This window comes from Ctenocephalides felis, unplaced genomic scaffold, assembly GCF_003426905.1.
Source record: "Ctenocephalides felis isolate EL2017-DRISC unplaced genomic scaffold, ASM342690v1 CF-g0.4_SCAFFOLD_03571, whole genome shotgun sequence".
NCBI classification, from domain to species: Eukaryota; Metazoa; Arthropoda; class Insecta; order Siphonaptera; family Pulicidae; genus Ctenocephalides; species Ctenocephalides felis.
This window is the reverse complement of record NW_020539725.1, coordinates 5,654,469-5,674,437: the sequence shown is the minus strand read 5'-3', so window position 1 is coordinate 5,674,437 and position 19,969 is coordinate 5,654,469. Positions and strand designations below refer to the sequence as shown.

At 28.6% G+C, this 19,969-nt stretch overlaps 1 non-coding gene across 1 annotated transcript; it reads left to right on the top strand.

Moving 5' to 3' along the window:
- Window positions 1-18,486: 18,486 nt before the first annotated feature.
- On the top strand, window positions 18,487-18,559 carry Trnaf-gaa. The gene has a single exon. It is a non-coding gene; the product is annotated as a tRNA-Phe (tRNA).
- Window positions 18,560-19,969: the final 1,410 nt, after the last annotated feature.

The following is a 19,969-nucleotide window of genomic DNA, read 5'->3' as shown; positions in this document are numbered from 1 at the left end:
TTTCAGAAATTTAAAAGCCATTTGATGTATCTCAAAGAAGACTATTGTTTGTCAGTTATGTGAGACGATCTGCCAAACCGTTTCTTTGTAATTTGAAAAAAAGTGTTAAACTTTTCGTCCACATTTAAGCTTAAACTACCGAATCGACTTTAAAAAATCAAAAACTGCTCGTAAGATATTAGTTGGGATTGATGCTGATTAGTTTTAGGTGAAAATCTACCCAGCCGTTTTCTTGTAATTAACTGTTGAAAAAAAAAATTAAGCCGATTTTTATGGAACTTTTTTTGGCGATATATATCACGGTCTTATACAACTTGTTGAAATATCACGGCCTTATGACAATTAGTTTAATTTTAAAAATTAATCAAAGATTAAGAAAATGAGTAATTTTTTTGACGTTTGTTAAAATTAAAATTAGACGATTTACTTGGTATAACGATAGAGTACTTGGTTTTAATGAACATAGTAAACCATTAAAGTCCTATGGAAACTGGTTCAATCATAAAAACTGGTGATTTTTGAAAATTTGCTATTAGAAAATACTCCGAGTCAAAGTTTTCGTTCGTTTTCAATCATGTGTAATAAATCCACTCGGAATACTTCTAATCACTCATCAATTAAATTATTTTTTATTGATTAAGTCGATTAATTACACATATCGGAAAGTTCATGTAACTTGCCTCAAGGCTAAATACCAAACCAACTAGTTAATTAATTATTGACTTGCAATAAGATAAGTTTCCAGAAATTTTCAAAAAATATTAAAGCTTTCAAAAATTTTAATTTGTTGTGCGAGAAGTTTCAGCAATTTTCAACATTATCAGTTTTTTTTTAAATTTACTCACTGGATGGCAAAAGGTTATTGACAATGATGGGGAATACATCATTGATTAAAAATAAAGACTCGTTAAAAATGTATGTGTTTGTAGTTTAGCGTAAGAAAACGACATTACTTTCCGGTCCCCCTAATATATATATATATATATATATATATATATATTAAATTGTTGGACACTTAATATTTTTATTATAAATGAAGTAGCAAAGATGTATGTGTACAATTTGTTCTACAGTATCACTTGCAATCTTGTTTTGTTAAAGAATTACCAATGATTCATTATTAATTAATGAATCAATTACTGATGATAAACAAAAAAAGAGTGCGCGTAAATTACACACGCGATTGAAGTAAAATTTTTTTGCAACTGTACAAGATGGCATTTAAGTAAAAATAAAAGCGTACTTCAAATATGACATGATCGGTTTGTCATTGTAATTAGTATTTAGGACTTGGACCTTCATTAGAGAAATGAAGTAATTGCTGATTATTAAATTCTATAATATTCGTTCACACAGTGGATTATGTTAAACAACGCCTAAAGAATTATTGTTTTCACAATTTCACTCATTATGTAATAATTATGTTTCAAAAACTTTATGTAATTAAATTTAACATACCTTCATTGACTGCTTGTATTTTTCTTTACTTTTTCGTTAGCGATATAATCTCATTCTTTGAGCAGTTGTAATATCTGTCTTGTCTGAAAAAATAATTTACATTTTAGTGACCTCAAAAATATATAGTAACCACGAATAATACAAATTGCTTCAATAAACTTAGGTTCTTTACACGGCACAGATTTTTCATTTGTTTTATTATTTTCACTATACAATCAAAGCAATCATACTCACGCGACACGACGACCAATCACAATCGACCCGTATAGAAATGATAATTGACAAATGGCACTCGACTCGGCTGTAACGATTTTTCCGTTGCATTTGTACGGATTAACTCCCTAGTCGTACCTAAAGAAGTTTTACTTTAAAATTGAAGATATTAAAAGCTGTTTAATTATTAAATTTGCAAGTGTTACTCGAGAACTACTTGAAAGTTTTTAATCTTAAGGAAAAGTTTGATGCATTTTTATATTTGTTTAAGGAATTATTACATTCTATTTGTTATTGATAAAGGAAATACTTTGTTTTTAAATTTATTAAAGGAAATATGTAATTTTATTAAAAATTGAAATTATTTCTGCAAATACAGTCAAACGTTTTCCTCATGACCATCAATGCATGCATATTTTTTATATTTAATGGTTATAAATGTTGTTTATATTTTAATGGTTATGAATGTTGATCAAAATATTTAACGTTAATTATAACGTTAAAATAATTGTAATGTATACATTATAAAGAAAATTGCATCATAAAGGGATAAAAAATTACACAATTTTAGTAATACAATCATTTTATTTTGAAAATTTGCTGAATATATACAGTAAAAGCATTCTATTCATTTTCCAAAGTTTTGTCGAAAGTTATGTTATTAACAATTTGACATAAATTTAGTTTTTTACTTTAAAATTTTACTTTAAAAAATAATTCAATTTTCATCAAAAGTTGCCTAGCCTTATCTCTTTGAAAATTTAACTTTTGAAAAATTGAAAAATATTTAATCATTAATAAAATTTCACTGATATACCACTACACATTTTTCTACATTCTACAAGTTAATTAGTTAGTTTTTATACTAAAAATTTTCTTATCGAAAAACAACGTTTGCCGGGCCAGCTAGTATATATAAATATTCCTTTAGTTTTTTTTATATTATAAAACTTACTTTTCAATCATTATTGGGGCAATTCTGCCTTATAACATAGCGTTGTCATGGCAATGCTATCTTATGCTTGTTCATTGGTAGTGAAAACTGTGAAAATGCCTATCAATTTGCTGTGCGATCAGGCGTATTTTAAATATAAACTAGTGGTGTATGGCATCTTGCCTTAAGTCAAATTGCTGCAACTTCTCGTACCAAAAATTAAATTTTAAAAAAATATTAGATATGTTTTAAACTTTGAAAAAATTATAATTTTGAGAAATTTTAAATTAAAAAATTGATTATACGAAAATGTTTTAATGATACTTTAAAAAACAGTTTACTTTTAATAAGGGTTTTAAATCCTAACACCTTTTTTTAATTTTGAAGTCAATTTTCTTTATTAACTTCCCGTAGGGTAAGTTATTGTAATCGTTCAAAAAAACTTCAGAAAAAATTGATCTGTTTGGGTGTATGTATGGATACAATTTTTCGTCCATGTTTTCGGGCGCACGGATCAACCAATTTGAATTGTTCATAAAACATTCGATTTCTATTGATAGGGATATGTGATGATTAGTTTTTGGCAAAGGCAGCTCCAGTCGTTTCGGAGATACCGAGTTAAATGTGTAAAAAATGGAAGTTTTTGAGAGAACTAAGCATCCAATTTGAATGATTCAAAAAACTTTCTGTTTGTGTTGACGAGACGATTACTTTTGGAAAAAAAATTTATTTTAATTTTTTTTTTAATTTAAAAAAAAGAAACATATTTTTTGCATATCGAAAACATCCGAATTTTACTTAAAATCTAAAGTTCTCTTCACTTATATCTTTCAAATAAATAATTCTAACTTTGCACTTCAGTTTATATAATTCTTATAAATATCAGACAATGTCCTTCATTTTAAATTCGATTGATTAAATTTTGTTTATTTACTTATCTGTAAACATAATTAAGTTACTGTATTTATAATAATAATCTATATAAAAACATTCAATATTTCTCGAATATTCGTATTCTATTACGGTACGGGAAGTTCCAACAATTTGCCTTAAGGCACAATGCCATGCGCCCCACTAGTTCCTTAATTGTTTATATGTAAACTACGCCTGATCGCACAGCAAATAGATAGGCAGTTTCACTACCAATAAAAAAGTATAAGATAACGTTGCTATGACAACGCTATGTTAAAAGGCAGATAATGCCTCATATATTTTGAATCGAATCAAATTGAATTATTTGTAGAATAAGCTTTTTACTGTGTTATTTATTCCTTTTTTTTGTTTTGATCAATATTTATAATCAATTTTAATTTGTTTAATTGATATGTTGAGCTAATGAAATAATTTTGTTAATTTTCAAACTTTAACTATACTAAAATATTAATCAATCTTTTACAAGGTCGAAGAGCGCCACCTGATTTCAATTTTTTAAAACTAGATTTTGATCCATTTTTTAAGTGAATGCTCAACATATTGATTAATCGTGTTGTTTTTTTAAATAAAAAAGTGTTCTATAGTCAAACTTGTATTAACTCGATTAATTAATTAATCATACATCATATCTTTTTTTTATTTCTAATACATTAAAATTAGTGATGTGCTGGTACGAATGTTTTTTAATCAATTCGAATCATAATAAAAGACAAAAAGCTAAATAGATTTATTAAATTTGATTTAAATTTAATTCATTTTAAAAATTGTAAACTAGACTTGATAAAGTAAAGTATAAATTGCTATCAAATTAAATATATTATTAATATTATACAAAGATTTAATAGTTATTTTTTGTATAATTATGAAAGCATTTAAACAAAAAACGCTTTTGAAATTTTCACAAAGACATTTTTAAAGATTTTTTTAAACAAGTTTGCATGGGTGAAAAACCGAATTTAGACGGAAGGCTGAACGTAAATTTGTTCTAAAATTATTAATTAATTGAATTGAATGATTCGAATTGGCACTCACATTGGTACATGATGCACTTTTCTGAATGTTATATTATTCGAGCTAATAAAGTTTGATTGAAGTTTAAAATAATTGATTTGAATGAGTTCCAAACTAAATCATTTACAATGTTATTTTATTTACATGCACAAGTTTTTTTTTGTAAATAATTTGTTGTTTGTTTTATAATATTATATTCTAAGTTTTTTGTTAACATTTTATTGAGAAAATTAGGACTCATTCAAGTTAATTAATTGTAAAGGTTTCATGTTTTTGCATTAACAATTTATATCGAGTCATATAAACTATTTTGATTGGATTAAATAATTATTTGTTCGATTACTTTTTAATTTTTATCGAGTTGTATAAATTATTTAGTAATTATTCTTTCGATTAACTTTTATTATTGACTAAAACCTGTTCAATTACAACAGATAAGTCAATTATATTTTTTTTTTAAGTCCCAAAGCCAATATTTGTATGAAAAAAATTTAAACGAGAATTACATTTGAAACTTTCACAACGAGAAAATTTAACTATGACATTTTTTAAAGATTTTTTCAATAAAGTTTTTGAAGATGTCGTAAAGTTTTCTCGATGTGGTGATGTTAAAGTGGGCTTTGTTGAATTTTTTTTTATTCGAAAGTTGGTTTTGGGATTCCCTTGAAGGGAGCATTTAGTGTTTTAAAAAAGTTTCGATACTAAACCTGCATCTGGGACTTATAATAGTTTTTTTTGGTTGCAAAATCCTACTTTTTTCGTTTTTTTTGTGTTGTTTTTCACAGATTTTGTATTCACAAGTTTTTGTGTCTAGCAGAGTCCTAAGTGGCTGTCAATACGTCCATCAGTGATATCTGGCCTGGAACTTTCCACTGGAATTTTTTTGCCTCCGCCGGGATTAGAACCGTCTCGCCGGTGCCTCGAAGTTGATGCCCACCATGGTCCTAAGTGGCTGTCAATACGTCCATCAGTGACGTCTGGCCTGGAACTTTTTTGCCTCCGCCGGGATTAGAACCGCCTCGCCTCTGCCTCGAAGTTGATGCCCACCATGGTCGTCACGCTAACCATTGCTCCATCGGATTACTTGAAAAGATAAGTTTTTATGTACTGCATATCTTGTATGTATAATGAAATTTTTAAAAAATATTTTAAGTCGCCAGGTATGCCTGAAAGAGGATTTGAACTGCCTTTATTGATGCCTTGGTGTTTCTCGCATCTTGTCCGGCACTTTAACCACTACTCCATCGGGCTACTTGAAATACACATGATATTATGTGCCTTATATTTTATATATATAATAAAGTAAAAATGAAATAAAGTACCACTTTTCTTCGTTACACTTTTCTTCCTTCCTCTTCTCTACCACTTGCTCTACCCTTCTACTCTTCCACCTCCTCTCTTCCCTTCTGCTACCATCCTCCTCCTCTCCTTGTCTTCTCCTGTACAACCCCTCTTGTTCTATCTCTAACATCATCCTTGCCTTCCCCGATACCATCATGTGTGATGTACCACTTATTTATTATAGTCACGTGGTACACGCATTCGAGGTTTTCGCACGAAATTGCACTAAGTCCCAAGGCCGAAATGCGCCACCTCAATTTAATTTTCAGAACTAATTATTGATTGATTTGAAAAATTGTGGTGTCTATCTTCTCGGGTTCGAACTGAAACCCTAGTTGATGTCAAGAAGGTGTCTTAACGCTCTCGACTATTTGTTCGTCCGTTTATTTAAACACTAAATGGGAAAGACTTTTGTCCAAATAGGAAGATACCCTAAAAATACCACGCCAAATTTTTTCGTACTTCGTCTGGTATCGAACCGTCGAACCTCTGGTCGACAAGACTGTCACTTAACGCTCTTGGCCATTCGACTACTTTTTAAACACAAATTTTTAGGAAGCTCTTTTGTCTGAATCTGAAGAAAAAGGATTAAATTTTCACAATTGACAGTTGCAATCTCGTGTCACTTACGAGAAAGTAGTGTTTTTGGGTGCGACATGTACACACATCTTGTCGAACTAATATGTAATTATAAAAAACTTCTTCGATGTTCTTATGGTTTCGATCCTGCAAACACTGGGTTAGAAAGACGGTCACTAAACGCTCTCGGCCATTCAGCTCTTTGGTAACACTTATCCAAATTGGAAGATACTTCAAAAATTGCGTAGAACTAGAGATGACTTCGCATATTTTTTAATTTATGGAATTAGATTTTCTGTTGTGATTTTTTTTTTCCAAAATTGTTTTTCAATTTTTTTCCAAAATTTTTTTTTCATTTTTTTTTTTGTCAATGATTTTTCTTCATAAATGATCTACATTTTTACTCAATTCAATCTTGTTAAAAAAATCAAAGACTGATAGTCTATGGTTTTTCACTCACAAGGCAACCATCAGGTTTACTCTTCTGGGATTTTGATAAAACTTTAAGCGGTTTAATTATAAAAATTAATTAAAGTTGCGAAAAACGCTATATCTACGCGTGTCGAGTGGTTAGCGGTGCTGCCACGGTAACCGTCGCTAACATAAAATTTTCAGTAAAATTATTTTACAATTTTCGTTGCCATAGCAACCGTTGCTTGCATGGAATTTTCGATTAACATATGAACAACGATACGGATCTGACTAAGGGTGCGTTCGACTTGGACGCTTACGCGCTGTGAGCGCGCCGTGAGCGCGCTTTCATCGTTCGACTTGGCGCTGTGAGTGTCACATAAGTACGCTCGTAGCATCATCGTAGGATGCTCGTAGCACATATTTTGCGCTCACATATGCTCACGCCACAGAGGTAGGGCAGCGTGAGCGTGAGCGTCAGTTGTTTTTACTATCTGTCATTTCATTTATTTATTAATTGTCAAATTCTTTATAATCCCGTAAAAATGTATGTGTAATGTATATCACAATTATTTTTTAATATTAATATTAATATTGATTAATTTTAAATTTAATTAATTTTAAATAATTTTAAATTTTAATTTTAATATTACTATTAATTAAGCATAAGCTAACCAAATTTCATTTATTCATTAATTGTTAAATTCTTTATAATCCCGCAAAAATGCCAAGTTGTATAACACAATTATTTTTTAATATTAATATTAATTAATTTTAAATTTAATTAATTTTAAATAATTTTAAATTTTAATTTTAATATTAATATGAATTAAGCATAAGCAAACGAAATTTCATTTATTTATTAATTGTTAAATTCTTTATAATCCCGCTGAATGATTCAGAAAGTAATAAAATTTACACAATTACCGTTACCGCCAGTTGCCGCCATTTTGATGCTTATTGACGCTCACAGTATCCAAAACGAACGGAATTTAGTTATCGATTCTAAGCGCTTATCGGCCAAGTCGAACGCTAAGAATTCGTGCTTATAAGCGTGAGCGCTCACAGCGCGTAAGCGTCCAAGTCGAATGCACCCTAACATTTACCTTGCTATACTGCACGTCGTATTTTATTCATGAACTGAAAATTTCAAGCTAGCAACGGTTGCCATAGTAACTATGGCGACATCCATAAAATTTCTGTAATATTATTGCGATTTTCGTTGCCATGGTAACCGTTGCCTGGGGAATATACAGCCCGATACACTCCATGTATACACGATTGGCGTTACATCCATTTTAATTTACGAATTGATCAAAATATGGCAGCACGTTATGAGGAAACCTGAATAATTTCTTATATTAGAAATGAGAACAAAACATATGAAGTACAAAATATATTTTCAAATATTTAACAAACATATTTTTACATAAAAATTAAATTAAAATTAGTGGTGACATGTTATAAATGTAAAACTAATTATACTTACGAAGAAGAGGAAAGCGTAAGAGTATTGACAATCGAATATCAAATTTAGAAGGAATGACAAATAACGCTACAAATTTCAAAAAATAAAAAGAACAAATAACTTGTTAAAATGCACAACTTTACTAACAAAAAAAATCCTAAGATCATAAAATATATATATTGATATCAAAATTGAGAGAAAAATATTGAAGTGAGTGAAAAATATATATTTTTTGTGATGTAGACAATATAATAAACGCTTGTATAATATTAAATTAAAAGCAAATAATGATGATGAAATTAATGGATTAAATAAATAAAATTTGTGAATAATAGAAATAATATTAGAAAAACAAGAAAGTGCAATAAAACCAATAAATGACAATAAAAAATATAATAAGAGAACAATATTAAAAATAACTAGTAGTGTATGGCATATTTCTTTCAAAAACTGCCATTTTTTTCACATTTAGCTCAGTATCTCCAAAAGGGCTGGACTTGCTTTTGCCAAAAATTAATCACCACTTCTCCCCGTCATTACGAATTGAATGTTTTTTTGGATCATTCAAATCGGATGCTACGTTCTCTCAAAAAGTGGATTTGCTCCGTAGCTCCGAAACGGCTGGATCTGCCTTTACCAAAAACTAATCAGCACACCTCCCTATTAATAGAAAACAAATGTTTTTTACCATAATAATCACTTTGCTTTTTACCGTATATATATTCAAAATCCGTTTTTTGAAAAAAAATTTTTGGAAACAAATTTTGGGGAAAAATTTTGCGAAAAAAAATTTTGGGAAACAAAATTTGGGGGAAAAAAAATTGAGGAAGAAATTTTTGATAGAAGTCTTTTTGAGAAAAGGCTCTACAATTTGCTTTTACCGCATATATTCATATCACATATCCAAAGACTATACACTTTGATTTTTACCGTATATATTATAGCAGCAAGGTGTTCATTATCAACAGCAGAAAAGTCTACAAGAAGTTCATCATCATGGAAAAGCATTATCATCAGCAGCAAAGTCTGGAAGGAGTTCATCATCTCATAGAAAAGCATCATCAGCAGCAAAGCCTGAGCGGAATTCATCACCTTTAAGTTCTTTAAATAACAAACAGAGTCAATAGTTTTTAAATCAACACATTAAATGAGAAGCAAAATCTTAAATAATAAGCAAAGGTTGATAATAAATGATAAATATTTAATAAATTGCTATACATTAAATAGTATACAGCATATGTGAAACATATGGTATAATGTGATATATATTCATAGTCGATCAATGCAATCGACTTATTTCTTAAAAGTACCTCATATTTTGTTCATTTGCAATCCCCACGGACACATCACCTCACTTTTATCTGCCAATTTGCGTAATTAGCATATGTTGGACCTAAGCATTTCTTCCTAAGGTCATAACTAGAGATAAAATGCAAATCCATATTTAAACTAGTTGGTATTGGTATTTAGCCTTGAGGCTAGTTACATGAACTTCCCGATATGTGTAAATAATCGACTTAATCAATAAAAAATAAATTAATTTATGAGTGATTGAAAGTATTTCGAGTAGATTTATCACACATCATTGAAAACGAACGAACACTCCATCGTTATACCAAGTAAATCGTCTAACTTTAATTTTAGCAAAAGTCAAAAAATCTATTCATTTTCTCAAACTTCAATGAAATGTTTTACAAAGAAATGTTCCATACTTATATGCAGAATTAATTGATCAAAACGCGCGGCGAGCAGTGCTGTTGCTAGTCGTTGCAAATCAGAGACGACTTAAACGGGTGTTATATGAGCGCGAGCGTGTACTTGGTATTTTCTACTTTTGAATGTGTTCTACCACATGAAATAAAACAAACTTTTGCACACTAAAAGAAAATTGAATACTCTTTCTAATGATGCTAATTAGTCCAAACAACCGCACTACCCGAAAATTCAAAACAAATAATTATTTTCACTTTTTCATGCACTAACAAATAATTATTAAACAATATTTTTTATCAATAATATAGTACATACCGATGTGAATAGATTGGTTATTGGTTTGTCGATATCTTTCACAGTTGCGACAAAAAACGACTTTAAAAAAAAGGGGCCACTTTCACACATTTTCGACGATATCTCGGCCAAATGATGAGCTATAGATTTGAAATTTGGTATAACGGATTTTCTCAAAAATACCTATAAAATGGCATCAAAATAATTTAAATACCAGGGTGGGGCCAATTCTGTATGGAAACACGCCCACACCCTTTGTACTTACAATCGAGAACTCTATAAAATATCTGATAATCTGGTGCGCATATGTCTAATGATCATTTTTGACCGCCAAATGGCTTTACCTTTCACTTTTTTTATTGAATTTTTGAAATCACTAGAACTGCCTTCCCAATAATTTTATCAGTTTTTCATTTCGTCAATACAAATAAAATGTTATTTGAATCATTCAAATCGGGCTCCATTCTCTCAAAAACTGAATTACCATTTTTGGCACTTTTGCCCCGTATCTTAGAAACGTCTCCCCGTCAATATTGTTTTTGAATTAGACAAAAATTTATATCCAAACACACAGACACAGATAAAAATACTTTTTTTTAAGATATGCCAAAACTTGCAGCAGCCTTTGAAACGTAAAGATACGAGTACATAAAAAACCTCATTTTCGATTTTTTGCGATTACCCTAATAAGAAACCAAACACATTTATTTAAAAAAATGTCTTAATAATAACTCACGTTTTAAAATCACTTTTACATATTCCTTTATAACGTTGTTAAAATAAAATAAAACAATTTTTTTAATTCTGCGAACTTTTCATAACACCTCTGGTCATATCATATATCAATCACCTTAGAATTGTGTTTAATAAATCGTCGGTACAGCTAATAATATTATACATGATTAATCTGTACATTATTCCCTTGGTTCATTCTCGGATGAGATTTTTTGCTCAAATCTATAGTTACGATGGATTTAATTGAATTTGCCACGAATACCCCAGAGAAATAGATCTGTACAGTGCTCAGTAGAGTGTGAAGTGTATAGTGTACAGTGTACAATGTACGGTGCAAGTACGGCGGAGAGGACTGGACTTGTAATTTCCATTTACTGCTCTAAAGAAAGCCTTGGGCGGTTCGCAAACTTCCATTATTGCTTGGACAGTCCGACAGCTCCACTGAATATATTTGAATAGTACACGCATACACCAACACTATATATATATATATATATATATATATAGATATATTGTTAATACATTTATAAATCTTTGAAATTGATGTACTGTCCTTAAATATTAACAACATACATCTCAACATCAAACATCACAACAAATAACACATATCAAACGAACAACTATCTGACTATGTTCAGTAAAATTCCCACCTACTTCATCACAGAGATTTGTTCATTAGCTATTTATTATAAAATATTTGTAACCTGATTCCTACCTCATAGTCAGGGTAAATTGGGACGGCCTGAGGGCAAAAAAGTCCAATGTTTCATTTAAATTTTAAAGGAACTTTACAAAATAGTTGCATTGTTCAACTAATTGCATTTTTTACAGAGATTAGACTGAAATTTTCTTCGCAGAATTGTAATAACTATTCATATATGTTATCTCTTGTAAAATTGCTTTAATTAACTCAATTTACTTTTTAATTTGCGATAAAAGCTGCCAGGGTAAAATTTCAGTTGGTCTTTTTTACCCCGTCCATGTGTAAGCTTTTATAAAAGTTATATGAAAAACGATTGAGTCTAACATGAGTTAGCAATACTTCTCATAATATAATTAAATAACGTATCAGTTCACTTTAAATTATACTATCAACACTAACAACACCGTCATTTTGTATAAACAAAAAATGATAACTTTATTAGGTGTAAGTGGTATTTTGCCTTAAAGCATAAACTTTCCTATACCCATGTATATGGAAAATTGAATATATATTAACTTCCCGTAGAGTAAATTATAGTAATCGTTCAAAAATCGAAAATGTAAATGTTTGCATATCATTACCTTTCAAAGGTTTCTGAATATTTTGGCATAAATGGATATGTATATATGTATGTTTATGCATGTGTGGATACAATTTTTCGTCCACGCTTTTGAGAGCACGGATCAACCGATTTGAATGATCCAAAAGGCAATCAATTCCTTTTGATAGGAAAGTTTATTAGTTTTTATTGGCGGGAAGACGTGCTGATTAGTTTTTTCCAAAGCAGCTCCATCCGGTTTTGAAAATACGGCGCAAAAAGTGCAAAAAATTGCAGTTATTAAAAGCATTCATCATCCAAAACCATTTTGTTTGTATTGCCAGTAGGGTTTGTCGGTTTTCAAAAACCAGTTATAAAAACCGGTTTTTTGTAGAAAATTATGGAATTCGAAAACCGGTTTTTTAGTGAAAAAGTCGGTTTTCACTGTATAAATGGAAAATGACAAATATAGGCAAATATAAAAGATAGATGAAAGCGTTTTGATTCTTGAAATCATATCGGTTCAATAGCATTTGATATCTTATCAGTCTGCAATGATTCCCAGAAAGGTTTTGTATATATTTAGATTTTTATACCAGTGTATATATTAATTTAAATTAGTGCGACTTCTTGAAGAATCGCACTCAAACTTGAAAAAATAGAGTTTCAAACCCCAGAAGCCACAAATTAAAGAACAAAAAAGTTATATCAGACTTTAAAAACAATTAAGCATAATTTGGTCGCAAGTATAAGAGTATTTTCGCTTTCAGGAAATTTTTGAGTAAACAAAGGATATGTCTAAGTAGCAATTCGATAGACGTTCTCAACTTTTTGAAATCATATTTTATTAAACAAATAAACAATTAGAATGTTTAAAATTAATTATTTGCTCGGAACAGACAATACCCGAGTTTAGCTTAATTTTTAAAACTAAAATTGATTTTAACAAGTATGTATCATCAGGTATCTAATATTTTTTTATTTTTTTTTATTTAATGAATTTGTTTTTATTTAAAAATGTATTATTTTTTTATTCAAAAAATTTCCTTTCACTATCATGAAAATATTTTCATTCTTTTATGTGAAAATGATGCATGAAATAACAAATAAGTATTTTCAAAGTTATTCAATCAAGATAAACTATTATTTTTTATTTCTACTAATTAAAATTAAAATAATTTTGTTTACTATCTATAAAATTGAACAATAACTAAACTAAATTCAGTCAAATACTGTTCTAAATAGCACTAAATTTGCGGATAAATTACAGAATATCAGAACAAAAATGTATTTTGTATATAAAATTCAAAAACCGGTTAAAACCGGTTTTTAGTAAAATTAAAATTCGAAAACCGGTTTTCTGAAAGGACGGTTTTTGTATAAACCCTAATTGCCAGTGTGAAGAAATGATTAGTTTTGGGAGATGGCAATTTTTTTATAGCAATAATTCAAAAAAATGTTTTATTATTTCAAATTTTTTGAAATGATTCATATATATTTTATGTTAACTGCCCCTTTCACTTATATATCACATTTGCAATCTGTTATAATCGATCGTAAAAAAGCGTTAGCCGGGTCAAATAGTACATATTTATATCATATTATGATATATTTTTTAATAATCATTATATGATTCTAAATTAAATATTTTATTTTCACAATTTTTAAATTATTTATCATTTTCAAATAATTTGAATCTTTTGAATAGAATAAATTCTCTTAATAAAAGCGTAAACAAGTTTTTATTCCATTTGCTGGCTAGACGTGAGCTACTTATTAAACATGAATTCTATATTTTATTTCATTCATGAAAAAATCTTGTCTGTATCTGGCACAGTGTATAAATCATAGATACAGAAAATTGTCATGAGGTTTATATTATATATCTGATAATACATTCCGAATTATTTGTATGTTTATTATGCTTTGATGGTATTTGATATATATTAATTTGATTAATGGCAAGTAAATATAATGACAATCTATTAATTACGACAGATTACGATGTATGCAAAAATATATAACATATTCAAAGACCTATAAGTTGGTTAATTTAAATTTTACATGAGACTCCTATATAATGCTACTAAAGTTTTATTATTCAAAACCATTAGTAAGTTATAGGAGTTAATTGCAAAATATTATTGCAAACTGATTACGATTTATTTTACTAAAATATTTTTACAATAAGTTATTACAGACGCACAATTTGTAAATTGTATTTCACATAATATTTAATGATAAATGAATTAATTAGGTATTTGATTCTTGTGTGTAATATCTAGAAAAATTTGACTACAACTAGTTCAAGTTGTATTATTGGTGCATAGCATATTATGCTTCAAGGCAAATTGCTAGATCATCACGAACCGTAATTTAAACATTTTAAAGTCAGATTTTTGAAAAAAAAACTTATTCAAAAAATTTGTTTTTTTTGTATTTTGTTTTTGTTTTTTGGAAATTTAGAATTTTTTCAAAGCAACTGTTTCATAGGCAAAATATCAAAGCGCCATATTGCAGTCTTAAACATTATAAATGCTAGTACGGAAACCATAGAAATAAAAACAACATTTGCACTCATTAGAATCTCTTTAATCAATAGGAATCAAATATTTTCTGAATCATCAAAATCGGTAGATCAGTGTTCTCAAAATCGTCGAAGAAAAAATGTATCCGCACATACATAAAAACATACACGAATGAGATATGCCAAAATGTTCATTTTCGATTTTTTTTTGCAATTACATACTAAATTACTGTATTATTATTATAAGAATTAATTAAAGACCGTGAGCATAGTTTTAAATTGTCTAAAATGTTTTGAATTATTTTTGTGTTGTAATTGTTTTATTAAATTTTGGCTCGTTTTTCCAATATAAGTTAAATTACAATCTAGGCATATTATATCCTCATACCATGGATTATTAAATTTTCTGTTTTTAACACTTAGATTAGATTAGCAAATCTTAAGTATTTTTTACTCTTTAATTGTTTTAGGTTTTTTATTTTATTATATATATACATATATAATTATATATATATATATATATATATTATATAATATATATATATATTTATATAATATATATATATATATATATATATATAATGTGTCTGAAATTGGACCTCCTGTTTTTTCTCTAATAACAAATAACTCCCCTTTTGCAATTCAAGCTATTCAATTCCTCTCGAAACATCATAGAATTTACAAAATGAGCATAAATAAATCAGCCACGTTCCGAAGAAATATCAAAGAAGACTTAAGGCTTAAAACACCCACGTCTGTCACATCTTCGGGATTTCGATTTTACAACAAGACTTAATCCTCACTCAAACTCAAACTCTATGCACAGATAAATACACAGCATCCTCTTTAGACCGCTGAAATCTGTCAAAATACTAAGGCAAATAATTTATATAAAGACAACGATGCCTTCTAATCGATGTGTTTTCTTATATTCTTAAGAACTTGAAGGGTTCAGGTTTAATGTCGTCCTTTTTTGTGCCCCAAAATTAAGAGCGCAATGTATTATAATGTATTTCGGAAGTAAGTGTTTATCACAAACTGACTATATTACCTTATTAATTTGTTTTACCAGTTAAATAATAATACTTAATGTGTGTGTCCAAATAGAAAAACATCGTAAAAAAGTCCACCACATTTATCTCAAAAACAAGAAAATTATAAAAAAATTTAACAATACTATCATTAAACATTTATATACAGCCATCACCTTAATTATGACGATGTCGCTATCAGAAGATAAGCGTCCATGTATCAATAACAAAAGTATTTTTTTCGTAATACCCAACGATATTTTTTATGTATATGTTATTAAACTGTTATGAAAAGATGTATTGTAATTTTCAAGTTATATTAAACAATTTTTTTATATTGTATATTTGCACACGCCCCGCAGGAGGACAAGTAGTTTTATTTTAAAAATTCGTCAAAGTTTGAAAATATTAGTGACGTTTTTTTGGCGTTTGTCAAAATTATACATTTCAACGACGTTTGCTCAAAAACGCTTGAACCGATTTCAAAATTTGAAAGCCATATAAGGTAAAAAATCTGTTCACACACACTTTTTACAAATTTGGTCTCATTCGATTCAGAATGGACGTCGAGAAAACAAAATAAGCAAATCTAGCTTTTTGATGAAAACAAAGTTGTTCGGGAAGTTAATTGAAAAAGAATTTGAAAAAGAACATTGAAAAAAATTTCAATTGATACTAGTAACAATGATGTCAATTTAGTGGAAGTAAAATTTTAACTGATTTTAATATAGGGACCCTGATGGAATTATTAAAAATCAAAGCCCTTGATATGTTGTATTTATTCACTTTTTAAATGTAATTAATGTCGATATAGTAATTGATATGAAGGATTAAACTGATAAAAATATGTACTGTATAGCACTGCGAGTAATCTGAACTCAATATGTTGCTGTGTATCTAGAATCAAAATAAAAAGTATAGGTACAGATGAATGTAGGTGCATATATAAAAGCATCTATGAATATATACATATAAAGATTTATCTAAATCTATCCGTAGTTTGCATCCATTTCGTATAAATTCCGAGGACGAATACATTTGTAAGTGACAATGTGACATGATATACGGCATAGGAATCGCTTCAGCTCCAATCATTTATAACTTTCTGAAATCCAATCATATCCCCATAATGTTACATAAAACTTTCGTATCTTTTCTGTTCTCTAATATGTTTAAGAATTGTTTTTACTCTATGAATTTAGGTTAAAGGAAAGTTTTTTACAGCATTGTTTTATAAGAATGCAATTACACATGCAACTAGCTGTATCTGCGACTTGTATCGCGCGAAATTTAACAAAAAAAACTTGTAAGTTTTAATTTTATATTTTAATTGATATATTTTCATTTTTTTATTAGCTGTATTGTATTTTTATATACAATATGTAGTGTGTAATTTTTTGCGACAATACTTCTGTCATGTTTTTAGAGAAATTTGACTTGCTTTTAATCACAAAAAATGAGAGCATGTACATTTAAAAATTGACAAACTTGTAAATATTCATTTTAGGAAAAAACAACTATCAACATTATTAACTAAATAAAATATTATTTACAAATAATTTACGATTTTTTGAAATAATTAAAAATTACGAAATAATTTGTAAATCTGAATGTTTAACACAATTCTACATAACTTATACTAGGGGGCATGGCACTGTGCATTAAGGCAAATTGATGTGACTTCCTTTACCGGAATTTAAAATTTTCAAACGTTCAAAATAAAAATAAAAAATTGTTTTTGAGAATTTTAAATTTTTTTGAACATTTTTGAAAATTTTAATGATATTCTGCCAAATTCGATCATTCTTAAAACAACTGCTATTTTTTGAAAACTTTGAAATTCGGTTGATCCCTGCTGCTGATTGCATTTTTTTTTTAACTTTATTATCTGGACCTCCAAAACCGCTATACCTGCCTTTCAAGAAATTAAATTTATCATTCATTACGTCGATGTGAGTAAAATATTTTAGGGAATGATTCAAATCGGATGCTTCGTACTCTCAAACACTCAATTGCCATTTTTGCACTCTTTGGTCTGTATCTTCGAAACGGCTGGACATGTCTTCGCCAAAACTAATCAGCACGTCATCCAAACAATAGGAATTGTGGACAAAAAATTTGTATTCATACACACACATCGTTTTTTTCTAACAATAAGGTATGCCACAATGTTCTGATAGCTTCAAAACGTGAAGGTCCGCAAAAATTTTCGTATTCGATTCTTGAACGATTACTGTAACTTACCACAGGGAAAGTTAATAAATGGCTTTAATAAATTTTCTTTTTGGTTTTATAGAATCAGTATTCCAATAATAAATCACATTAAAATTTATTTTCAGATAATGATGTATCATAAACATAGAAATGCCAAAAGTTGATAGTAATAAATTTTAGGATTTGCTATGTATAATAGTATTAAGCTGGTTGGAAAATGATTTTTTAATATTTTCATAAAGAAATACTTTAATATTGAAAATATTACAATTACAGATAATATTAAAATTTCAATCAAATTAAAAAGTTCAATTTAATAAATTTGAAATGTGCATTTTCTGTAACTCCACATCGAGTCCGATCTTTACCAAATAGTACTCATCGCCGAAATAGCTCAGTTGGGAGAGCGTTAGACTGAAGATCTAAAGGTCCCTGGTTCGATCCCTGGTTTCGGCATAATATTATTTTCCCGTGTTTTATAAAATTAATAAAATGTATGCTTATTGATATTATTGTAAGATTATACTTGGTTTTCTAAATATTTATTTGTTAAGATATTGATGCTTTATTAATTATTCTGAAATTCGTTAAAGGAAATCATAGATAAAGCTATATGGTATTTTTTTTATATAGTTTATTAAAAAGCTAGGACTATAGGAAATATAGCTGATTACTACAAACACACACACATATGTAGGGTAGTATGGCGAGGCACAAAGGTCTAATATGAACTTTAACAATTATACCGTCAGTCACTAGACTTCACAAATGATTGAACACTAAATTGTTATTCTTTCTTCTAATCTAACTTTTTTGCTCACTCGCTTATGTAACAATGGCTTATAGGATTGTTATTTTTAATAATAATAAAAGTAATACTGCGAAAACTGAACCAACTACATCAAAACAAAGAACGCATATCGAACAACCATATCTTAACTGCTCTTATTTAAATGTTTAGTAAAATTTACTTCTAACTTAGAATTGTAGAATTATTTTTTTTCTGCTATTTTTGAACAACAAACAAATTTTGTATTTTTAAATATCTTGAACAAAAACAATTTACTAACAATCATGAATCTTGCTTTGGTTGGTATTTCAGTTTTGTTTAGTTTATCATAATGTATAGCTAGAACTATAACAAATGAAGTGTTTTTGACTTATGTTTGAAATACATATTTCATGGACATATATTTAATACAGATCATACTGCACACAAATTTTGTATGGAACTTCGCCTGAAGAATTCATCATAATAGTTGGAATAACTTGATTTAATTTATCATTTTAACCTATTAATTTAGCGAAGGAGAGAGTTATGTTTTTATTATTTTTTATTGCCAAAAAAACGGTTTTGCTGATATTATGTTTTCTTGACATTGAAGTCATTGTGAATCGAATGTGATTAAATGTGGAAGAAGTATGTGTGTGCGGGTATTTGTGAGTCATCTTGACTTTTCGTCGATGTTATTGCCTCAAAAACGGCTAAACGATTTTAAAAATTCAAAAATCATCTGTATCTCTTTAAGGGCCAGCGTTCATCACTATCAGTTTTGCCTTTTGTAGAATTTTTTGTCTTTGTTTTAGCCCACAATTTTAAATTGATTTTAAAAATTGAAAAACTCTTAGAAAGATAATTTGCGAATAGCGCTGATTAGTTTTTGGTAAAGATCGGCCTGCCGTTTTTTTCTTAATTACATGTTGAATATTTTTTGACAATTTTGATGACACTTTGCATAACGATAGATTTTGTAGTGTGAAATTACAGACCATTATTAAGCATTAAAAAATATAGGCCTACTATAAAAATTTAAAAAAATCACCTAAATTTAGAATTTCGCTGTGCGCTGCCGATTTCTTTGTTGA